This window comes from Ctenopharyngodon idella, chromosome 7, assembly GCF_019924925.1.
Source record: "Ctenopharyngodon idella isolate HZGC_01 chromosome 7, HZGC01, whole genome shotgun sequence".
NCBI lineage: Eukaryota > Metazoa > Chordata > Actinopteri > Cypriniformes > Xenocyprididae > Ctenopharyngodon > Ctenopharyngodon idella.
The window spans coordinates 16,397,291-16,409,303 of NC_067226.1; positions in this window are offsets into that span (position 1 = coordinate 16,397,291).

Below are 12,013 nucleotides of genomic sequence, written 5' to 3' on the forward strand. Positions count from 1 at the left end.
AAAAAAAAATCTAAACAAGCAGGTACAAAAAAGCTAACCTGAGCCAGTGGAGGCTCCCGTCACAAAATGATGAGATATAAGTGCAGTGGCTGTGAAATATCACAGACTTTTCAGACAACTAAATAAAAGGGCACATCTTATCCTTTCCCACACACTCGGCAGGCTGTTTATAATTTACCTCATTTGTGAGGTCTCAAAGGTAAGAGTAGCAGCCTTTAGAAAGCTGAGGAAAATTATATATTGCTATTTGTATATATGTATGCAAGGACAGCAGTAACTAGAGGGATAACAAAAAAAGGGATAAAGAATTTTTTTTTTTCATTCATTTTTTTTTTTTTTTTTTTTTCAATGTCTGTAAAGGAACCTGCTCTGTGTATGATATAACTACTTACCTGGAAGTCCCATCGTGGATAATGGTTGTGTATAAGGACATGGCATCAGACTTATTCAGGAAGGCACTAATGATAAATACCAAATAATAGAAATAATGTTTGTTACTGATTCGTTTTACATTTTTAATCAACACAATGTAGGTGAGTCTGTGTACAGTAGTTAATATGACTAAACTTAATGAATGAAAATGCACACATTCTCCTTGTCTCCTTGTAACATGTCAAGAGTAACATTAAATAAGATATAACATTTTTATTTTCTTTCACAAGTTTTGAAACATTACCCCCGGTTTCACAGATGAGGCTTAAGCCTAGTCCTAGACTAAAATGCATGTTTGAGCTGTTTTAACTGAAAGCAACTTGCACTGAGATATCTTTTTTTTTTTTTTTTTTTTTTTATTATTACCTAAAGCATGTTTATAAAAACTACTAAATGTTTTAATTTAACTAAGGCCTGGCTTAATCTAAACCCTGTCTGTGAAACCAGGCCTTATGGCAATGTTTTAAGTTTAAAAGTTTAAGTTACGGAGCGAGATAAATAATAACATGTTTCTGTATATCAAACAGGTTACCTTAAACATTTTTATTTATTGGTTTAAAGAGTAGTAAAATAGGCATTATTCATTACATTATTTATATCATTGTGAGTGACCACCAGACTCTCTCTCTCTCTCACACACACACGTACACACACGTACACACACACACAATCCATCCCTTTATATAGGCTACCTAAAACGTTGCCTTTGGAGCGCACTGAAGTGTTTAATCATTATCAACATATATTTCAAATAAAAATAACTATATAAATGAGTTCCAAATGACACTCCCCAGATAGCAATTTTGTGCCGGCCCAAATCCGGCCCACATCTGCCACGAATGGTATGATGATCTGGCATTTGGGCGGACCGCTCCTATTTACCAGATCTGAGCCACAAGCAGGCCATAGCAATGCCACATGTCAGCCAAGAACAAAGAAATGAACCATAACTGAAACTTATCTGAGCCACAAAATCTTTATATATTATTTATAGAATCATCTTAGCATTAACAAGCCTGCAAAATCACTGAAGGAAAGAAGAGAACAGAAAAAAAGCCAAACAGAAACACAAGAGCTACAACTGACTTCAACCACAGACTGACGAAATCAACTAAAGATTAAAGAAGACATTAAGGGCCTCATTTATAAAGCGTGCATACGTACAGTTTTGATCTTAGAGAGTGCGTACACTTAAATCCAAGGCAATGCTCATATTTATAAAAACGGTCTTTGACGTAGAAAAGTGCTTAGCACCACGTCAAGGTCTGAGCAGACGTACGCACTTTTCCTTGTCAGATTACTGCAGGTTTTTGGAAATCTAAGCTATTCTTGCAGCTCGCCATTCTAAAGTAAAGGGTGTGGATGATGACTGTTGATCTTTTATATGTAAATGACATTAATTAGGTGTCATTTACAACTCGGAGAACTGAAACCATTCAGCTGCGCGCAAGTTCAGGATCATTTGCGATTTATAGATTTCACATCTGAAAGAGTTGTACGCACATTTTCTGTGTGTACGTTCATTCTATGAATCACAAGTACGCACATCTGAGAAATTTAGGACAGTTTCTGCACAGCATTTTATAAATGAGGCCCCAGATCTCAGCAGAGGAGGATTAAAAAAATCCACAAACAGCATTAAAGCTTCACATATTACTAACCAGACTGACTGTATTTCTGTCATTCATCTACAGAAGTTCTTCGTGAGAATTAATAGAAGTTTAATGCTCATGTTTGTTTCATTTGTAATCACCATAATTTTGATTGGTGTTTCCATTAGTTGGGTTCTTAACTCTTATAACATGTTTCTCTTATAATAATCATTGCAAAACAGCATGAATTACTGATGTCATTTGAAATAGAATAATTGTGTTTTGTCCTTAAAACATTTAAATTGATCATATTTTTCATAAATCATTTAGAAAATTGAGAGAGAGAGGAGAAAAAAAAAAAACACAAGCAGAAAATAATAAACTACAATGACAAAAACAGACGAGCAATCAGCGCATGAATCTCAACAATGGTGACAACAAAATATTCAGACAATCAGATCAACTCTAGACATCACAAAAAGCTACTAAAAGTAGCTTAGTTAGAATTAAAGAAAATAATAGGACAATTCAGCTGCATAATTTATTCATGCTGTGATGCATGCTGGGAGTTTTGTACTATTGTCCCCAGCACGCATTGCGGCATGACACTTTTGATTGTCACTATTGTTGAGATTCATGTGCTGATTCTTGATGTCTTTGTGTGTCATTCTGGAACAGTTTTGGTTTTTTAAATCTTCTAATGGATTTCTGCAATATTGCATGATCTCATGTTGCAGTAACAGGGTTTGTAATGTAAATGTATTGTAATGTAATGTAAAAAATGATTTTCTTGTTAAGTGTTTTTGTCTTGTTTTCAGTCTAAATATCTAAAGATTCTGAAATCCAAATGCTTTTATTAGATAAGTAAAATGACATAAGATTTTTTTTTCTTGTTCTCTGGGAAAAAAAAAAAAAAAAAAAAAATCAAAATTAAGTGAGTTTTTGCTTGAAACAAGCAAAATTATCTGGCAATGGGGTAAGAAAAATAAGTTTGTTTGTGTTTTAAATCTTGTTTCTTGTTTCTGTCCCAAACATGCAAAAAATCACGTGTCTTTGGGACACACAAGATAATTTTCAAATCTTTACCGATTTTAAAACTTTGGGAGACCACAGACATAATGAGTTTCAACTGATTTTTAACATTATAATCCTCTCAACGCACACACTAGATGATTTGACTGGACTGTGAGACCACACACATGTTGATTGCAGGATCGATTTCACAGTGACACAAGATCTCGCAGAGACTCGCAAGATCAAACATGACTTGAGAAGAAAAACAAATGGAGAACATTCAACATTGTCACACAGCAAAATCCCCAGTGTTAAACTAACACCCAAAGTGTACATATGAGTCCATCTTGCCGGGTGTTAAAAAGTAACACTGAAGCAGTGCTAAAGTTAATGAGATAATTGATTGATGATTGAGTGATGATTGACAATTAGTGGTGACACTTGATGTTAATAAGCAGAATCATTGAAGGAAAGAGAGAAAAAAGGTGTTAATTAATGTTTTATGGAATGTTTCATTTCAAGTCACCACGAAAGAGGTCAGCGTTTGCTTTAGTTGACCAGAGCAATGACCAGAGAAAATATGATCTGGTCACAGTATGTTTTTGGTGATGATATTATCATCATGCGATGGCCTGATGTCTTTTAGAGTCTAAATCTGACTGTATGCTTGATGTGTAACTTTAGTATTAATGTTTGTAGTCCTGCGATTTTACAGCTTGAGATCCAACAGCAGTATGAACAAATTTTTATTTTTATTTTTTTTTTTTAAGAGAAATACAATACACACAGAGGCTTCTGTGTTTAGACACACACAGACATCAAGAATCAGCATATGATTCTCAAGAACGATGACAATAAATAAATACAAAATACTGACAAACATCAACTCTGAACATCACAAAACAAGCTACTGTCACAACAAAACAACAGCAAAATAAAAGCAAACATGAACAATCTAATTACAGGACAATTCAGCTGCATAATTTATTCATGCAGCAATGCATGATGGGAGCCATGGATGAGTTTTGATTGGTGGCTCCCATCATGCACTGCAACATGAAGCACTTTGTTTGATTGTCACCATTGTTGAGGGTCATATGCTGATTCTTGATGTCTGTGTGTGTTTCAAATAAAACTTCCGATTATAAAAGCTCTGCTGGATCTCAAGCGGTAACAGATTTAGTGTAAAGAAATAATAGAACATCTATATGATCAGATAACAATACTGGATGTCACCAATGAATCAGGCCATTTCACAATGAGAATGTCATCAAAACACAACTGTTATGACTGTGCTTCCCAAAGCACTGTAAACCTAAATTGATCATCTTTGGCTTACAACACTTGTGGGAAATGCAGCCCCGATCACAGTTTCTCTGGCCATAACAAATGTGCTCTACAAACACAAAGTTGGAACAACCAGAGAAAAATTAACATTAGTAAATAAAGAGTCAAGAGCCCAACTAAAGGAAATGCTTTTCACCATCATGGTGACTTCAAACTAAACTTTCATTAAAACATTAACATCTAAACATCTGTTAATTCTCAATAAGAACTTTTGTTGATGTATTACAGAAATAAAATCAAACTGGTTAATAATAAGTGTAATAATGTTTAATGGCTGGAAGTCAGTTGTAGTGTCTCTCTTTTTCTCTTGTTGTTTCTTCAGTGATTCTGCTTATTAACATCAGGTGTCACCACTAATTGTCAATCATCACTCAATCATCAATCAATTATCTCATTAACTTTAACAGTGCTTCAGTGTTACTTTTTAACACCCGGCAAGATGGACTCATATGTACACTTTGGGTGTTAATTTAACACTGGGGATTTTGCTGTGCAGCAGGCTCTCCTGGCACACGTTCTGCTTTACAGTGAAAAACACAATAGAAAAAAAAAAAGAATATGGGTGATTTTCTTTCTCAATACTCCATTTTCGTGGCATGTTTGTGGATTGCCAAGTTTCAGCTATTGAAGCAAGCAACATCCCGTAGGTGAAGCTTGCTCACTCTCATTGGCTATCACGGTTATCATCTGTTTCACCTGATGAGAGGTTGTCATCATCTAGTGGTCTAATCTTACAGTGTTTTTTTTTTTTTTTCATGTAGATGTAATGCAGTTAATTTCAACTTAATAACAGTCTGTTATAGAATGCATTGCGGTATGAAGCATGTTACCATTGTTGAGATTTATATTTTTATGTAAGAGGGTCTATGGTTGGAAAGATGCTTAAAAAGCCCTGCAGCGGTCAACTTGAAGCTTTCACTTGCACACCCACTGAAGCTAAGCAGGGTTGAGCCCGGTTTCTATCTGGATGGGAGACCTCCTGGGAGACTGGGTAGCTGCTGGAAGAGGTGTTAGAGAGGCCAGCGGGTCTGATCAACCTGTGGCCTGAGTGGGTCCTAATGCCCCAGTACAGTCGCAATAAGCTGTATTGTATAAATGGTGTAAAATAGTCCATACAGCACGTCACATACCACCTAATGCCCCAGTACAGTAGCCATAAACTGTACTGTATAAAGGGTTAAAATAAACCCCAGAAAATAAGGGGTGTAAAAAAATAATCCACATACCATGCAGGCAGGCAGTTAGTTTCACATTACAAATGATATAGTGCTTTATTTAGTTGTTACAACTTACATCGAAGCACTCTCACACAACCAACAGTTTGAACTGTTTCAAATTCAACCATCATTTAAATCTCATAATGGAACAAAACCGACTGCCATTTCAATCTAGAAGGGGGACGGAACCGACCGTCACTGAAATCTCATGACAAACCACACCAACCGTCGTTGAAATCTCATAATGGAGCAAAGGTGATCATCATTGAAATCTCGTAATGAAAAAAAAAATTGAAATCTTGTAACCAAATAAAACACTGAAAACCAACCGTCATTAAAATCTTGTAATGAAACAAAACCGACCATCATTGAAATATCATAATGGAACAAAACAGGCCGTCACTGAAATCTTGTAAAGGAACATAACCAACCGTCATTGAAATCTCATAAAGGAACATAACTGACTGTCATTGAGATCTTGTAACGAAACAAAAATGACTGTCTTTGAAATCTCAGAACAGAGGAAAATCTACCGTCATTGAAAACCAACCATCACTGAAATCTTGTAAAGGAACAAAACTGGCCGTCATTGAGATCTCGTAAAGGAACGAAACTGACAGCTATTGAAATCTCCTAAAGGAACAAAACTGACCATCATTAAAATCTCGTAATGAAACAAAACCAAATGTCTTTGAAATCTTGTAAAAGCACAAAGAAACAAAAATCTCGTAATGAAAAAAAAAAAAAAAAAACTGTCATTGAAATCTTGTAACCAAAAAAAAAAACCGACACTGAAAACCAACCATCATTAAAATTTTGTAATGAAGCAAAACAACCATCATTTAAAGATCATAATGGAACAAAACAGGCATTCACTGAAATCTCGTAAAGGAAAATAACCAACCATCATTGAAATCTCATTAAGGAACAAAAATTAAAGCTCTAGCATAAGTTCTGCCAGGAAGACTCAATGTTACTTCACCTATTAGTTTAGATCTAACCAATCATTATCTTACATTGGAGTATAAAAGATTGGTACTTACACATGTCTGAGTTTGCAGATGCTGATGCCAACCTTCACCTCCATTCTCCCCACCACCACCAGGATGGTCCCTGTCCATACCTCCCAGGGGGTCGGCTACACCCCTGCCTTCATCTTTAGGCAGGAAATGCAGAGTCCGCAACCCTTTATGATGTGAGCTACTGATGGGGCCTACACCAAAAAACTTTATCTTACAATATTTTTCTTGCTGATTGTTAATAAATATCATTGTTACGTTATCTTGCCTCCCGAGTCTTTCTGGTAGAACTGACTGTCACTGAGATCTTGTAACAAAACAAAACGGACTGTTTTTGAAATCTTGTAACGGAACAAAACCGACCATCATTGAAATCTCGTAATTGAACAAAACCAACTGTTATTAAAATTTCGTAAAAGAACAAAACATACTGTATTGAGGTCTTGTAACAGAAAATAACTGACTGCCAATGAAAACTGACTGTCATTGAAATCTCGTAAAGGAACAAATCTGACCGTAATTGAGATCACGTAACCGAACAAAACTGGCCGTCACAAAACCAACAGTTTGAATAATTTCAAACTCTACTGTCATTGAAATCTCATAATGGAATAAAACTCGTAACGTAACAAAACTGACTGTCTTTGAAATCTCATAACCAACAAAACCGACCGTCACGGAAATCTCGTAAAGTAACAAAACCGTCTGTCATTGAAATCTTGTAAAGGAACAAAACCAACCGTCATTAAGATCCTAAAGGAACAAAACAGACAGTCATTGAAATCTTGTAATGAAACAAAACTGACAGTCGTTGAGATCTTATAAAGGAATGAAACTGACTGCTGTTGAGATCTCCTAAAAAACTAACGGTAACACTTTCTATGAAGACCATGCTTATAATGATTTATAGCCACATTTATACATATTTATAAGTATTACTATTCTATAAATATATTTATAAAGACTCTTTAAGACCTATACTGCATTATAAGAACAGTTATAAATACATTTATATTATTTTTCCAATTACTTATAATCCACACATTTGCTTTTTCAATGTGCATGCTCATAAGCCATTATACAGTGATTTAATGATAATAATTATAAAATAGTTCCATAGACACTTGTTTACTGTATCAACTAGTTATGTCTTGAATGGCTAAAGTTTGCATTAGAGGTAATGAATGGTAATTTTGATTTGTTAAAATCTATATCTCCTCAGTAATTTGCATGGTATTGCTTATAGCAGTTTGGAATTATACTTTAAAAATATTGTTGCAGTGTTTTGCTAGTATGTAACATTAAAAATATACTTTTTTTTCAACTGTTTGTATTAAAGATTTCTGTTTGTTTTTTGTTTTTTTGTTTTTTTTTTTATTAAAGGAATTGTTGTTCATTAGTTACAAAATTGCATCCTATGTTTTCACTTTACATAAAGCCAACAATGATGCATTTATAAAGATTAGTAACTATTATTACTCACAATAAATATTTATTAGAACACAACACAGCTATTTATAACAATATATTCACTAATTTGACAGAAATAAATCTGAATAAAAAGTCATTGTAACTATAATACAATAACATCATAGCAATGCAAGCTGCATCTTTATAAATACATTCATGGAACCATACAACAGACTAATTCATACTTATAAATCAGTGTATAATGAATTACGAACATGCATTGAAAAGGAAAATGCATGACTTATAAGTAATTATAAAAATAATATAAATGTAACTATAACTGTTCTTGTAATGTGGTATAGGTCTTAATAAGGCTTTATAAATATGTTTATAAAATAGTAATACTCACTTATAAATAAGTATAAATGGAGCTATAATTCATTATAAGCATGGTCTTCATAGAAAGTGTTACCAAACCAACCTCCTAATAAAACTTGTAACAAAATAAAAATGTCTTTAAAATCTCGTAACAGAAGAAAACTGACCATCATTGAAAACTGGCAGTCTTTGAAATCTCGTAACCGAACAAAACCGACCGTTACTGGACTCTCATAAAGGAACAAAACCAATCATCATTGGAAACTCGTAATGGAACAAAACTGACACTGAAAACCGACCGTCATTAAAGTCTTGTCACAAAACAAAACCAACAGTTTGAATCCTTTTGAACTTGACTGTCATTGAAATCTCATAACAGAATAAAACTGACCATCATTGAGATCTCACAATTGAACAAAACCGACCAACATAGAAATTTCGTAACGGAACAAAACCAACTGTCATTAAAATTTTGTTAAGGAACAAAGCCAACCATCGTCAAAACCTCATTAGGGAAAAAAAAAAAACTGAGTGAGATCTTGTAAAGGAGCAAAACTGATTGTTATTTAGATCTAGTAAGGACTAAAATCAACCATCATTGAAATCTGGTAAAGAAACAAAACCAACCATCTATGAAAAATTGCGTAAAAGAACAAAGGAAAAAAAAAAAACTTTCTGTGGTTCATATCTCATAAAGGAAAAAAAAAAAAAAATCCATCATTGAACACGCTTAACCGGCCATAATTTGACTGTTGTAATGGAACAAAACGGGTCATCACTGAAATCTTGTGAAGTCAGTTTCGTAATTTTACAAGATCTCAATGACTGTCAGTTTTGTTTCATTACGAGATTTCAATGATGGACGGTTTTGTTCTTTTGCAGAATCGAACAAAGCTGACCATCATTGAAATCTCAAAAAGGAAAAACAGACCCTCATTGAAAAATCATGAAGTGGAACAGAACCAACCGTCAATATGTAAAGTCTGGGGAATAAAGAGGTAACAACCGGGAAAATAACAAATTATTTATACTGTAAGTATTTTAGAACTAAGGGGTACTTATACTGTTATGATAGACAACAATCGACGGTTGGGAGCAATTTAGCGAGAACATACACTGCACAACTTTTTGTAATAATAGTGTACAAATATATAAAGGTTTATTTTAAAACTTACGGGGAAGGCTACATATCAGTGCATTTACACAGTATTTTGTTTTTATTGCAAAAGTGCACTGATTGAGTTGTTTCAAAGCAAGTAAAACTACAATATTGCATTTTTTTAATACTGGGGAAATATACTCTTGTTTCATGTAGTTACAGGGTAAGTATGACATTGAGGTCTGTAAATTAAAGTGGAGCTTGTTACCCTCTTGTTTCATGAAGTTACAGAGTAAGTACAATAAAAACACATGTACACAATCTGATATCACTTGGAAACCTCTATTTGAAAAACAACTTATTTCAGAACAGATTTACAACACTTCTTATTCATTTCTCTTGCTTGACTTCCTCCTCCTCCTCCTCCTGTTCCTCTTCTACTTTTTCTTTCTTTAAATTCTGTATGTATTAAAAGAATGTAGAGTACACTCAGAAATGTCCTCACCATTTACTCATCTTTTACCCTCATGCCATCCGAGATGTATTTGACTTTCCTTCTTCTTTCTAATCTCTGGGAATTTTTTATAATGCAAGATCATGTGTTCCTAAAAGTCGAAGCATCAAACAGCACATACAGTAATAACTACAGTAATCCATACGACCCCAATGGATGAATCAGTCTTCTGAAGTGAAACGATAAGTGTTTGTAAGAAAAATTCCAAATATTTTACATTTTTAAACTGTAGACTAATGCTTCCGACCAACAAACTCCCGTGAGAACGTCATGAAAGCTTGAAGCTTCACGTTGCTCATTACAATGTGCTTCGTCAAACACGAAGTCGACTCTCAGGCACACGCTGGTGAAAGTTGGTTGGAAGCGAAAAGATGAGTAAACCATGAGAACATTTCTAAGTGTACTGTATTTTCTTATAATACATAATACAGAATAGCAAAAGACATGGGATTCCTTCTTAAGATTCATCAGTGGAAAGACTGAAAAAGAAGAAAAGGAACAAGAGGAGGAGGAAGCCAAACAAGAGAGAAAAAAGAGGACAAAACATGCCACTCTCCGTGAAGACTTTATAATTTGAAATGAAAAGTTGATTTTAAAAAATGAATAAATGAATAAGAAGTGTTGTAAACCAGTTTTGAATTAAGTTGTTTTTTCAAATAAAGGTTTTGGAGCCAGTGATATCAGACACTGTGTTTTTTATTGTACTTACCCTGTAACTACAAGAAACTAGGGTAACAAGCACCACTTTAATATAGCATGCAAAGTCATATTACTCTGTAACTACATCAAACAAGAGGGTAACAATCACCACTTTAATTTACAACCCACAGATGTCATACTTTCCCTGTAACTATGGAACAAGAGTATAAGTACCCCTTAGTTCTAAAATACTTACAGTATAAATAACTTGTAATTTCCCTTGTTGTTACCCCTTTATTCCCCAGACTTTACATATTGTTCCCCTTACACATACTTACTTTATAGGTACACTATAATTACCAGAAGTTAAACTGTAAATACGTTGTAATTACACAGTACTTTCTGGGCTGTAATCTAAAGCGTTACTGAACCTTTTTGTTTTCTAAAAAAAAAGTACCAAAATGTACACAACTTAAAAAAATAAACATCATATAATGTAAATAAGTTGTCACAGAATACGAATATGTGAATAACTCAATTTTGACAAAAATGTCAGACAGAACCTTATAATTCCAAGGGGACGACTTGGATACGTAAATATTTTACATTTTATTGCCGTCAATACATAAGTATTTTACATTTTAGTGCTGTAAATATGTCAGTATTGTACGTTTTTGTGTGTATGAAAGCGTAAGCAAATGTACATGTGGGAGAACCAAACATTTAGTAAAAATACACACGTATTCTCATGAGATCACGTTGCCCAGGCACACAAAGCCATATGCCTGTAGAGTTAAGCCATTCGGCAAGGTAGCTCCCTCTGTTGCTCTGACTGAAATAGTATACAGCAGGGGTATACAGGAGGGCTACCTTCCTGCAGACTTCAGTTCCAACCCTGCTCCAACACACTTACCTGTTGTACCTTGAACACCTTGATTAGCTGGTTCAGGTGTGTTAAATTAGGTTTTTTTTTGTTTTTTGTTTTTTGTTTTTTTCACTGTAATAACATCATAAATCATTGGTCAAATATCAATGCTGGAGTGTTACGTCTTTAAGTAAAGACCAAATGTCATGTTCTTTTTGCAATCTTTTTGCGTTTTTTTTTTTTTTGTCAGCTAGCCCCATGCTAGTGAAATTGTTATGTGATGTTGTTCTATGGAGGCATGTTAATGGCTGGTTTTAGGGTAGCGCTGCGGGGCTACTGGTGGAAAAACAGCTTAAATTTTGGCCTCGCGGCTCGAGGTCCGAGGCTGTTGGCCACGCCTGGCACGTTGTTAGCCCTGGCTCGCACTGGCCCGACAGTGGAAATGCAGCTAGTGACTCTTTCTATACACTAACAGCAGCTGCAGTGA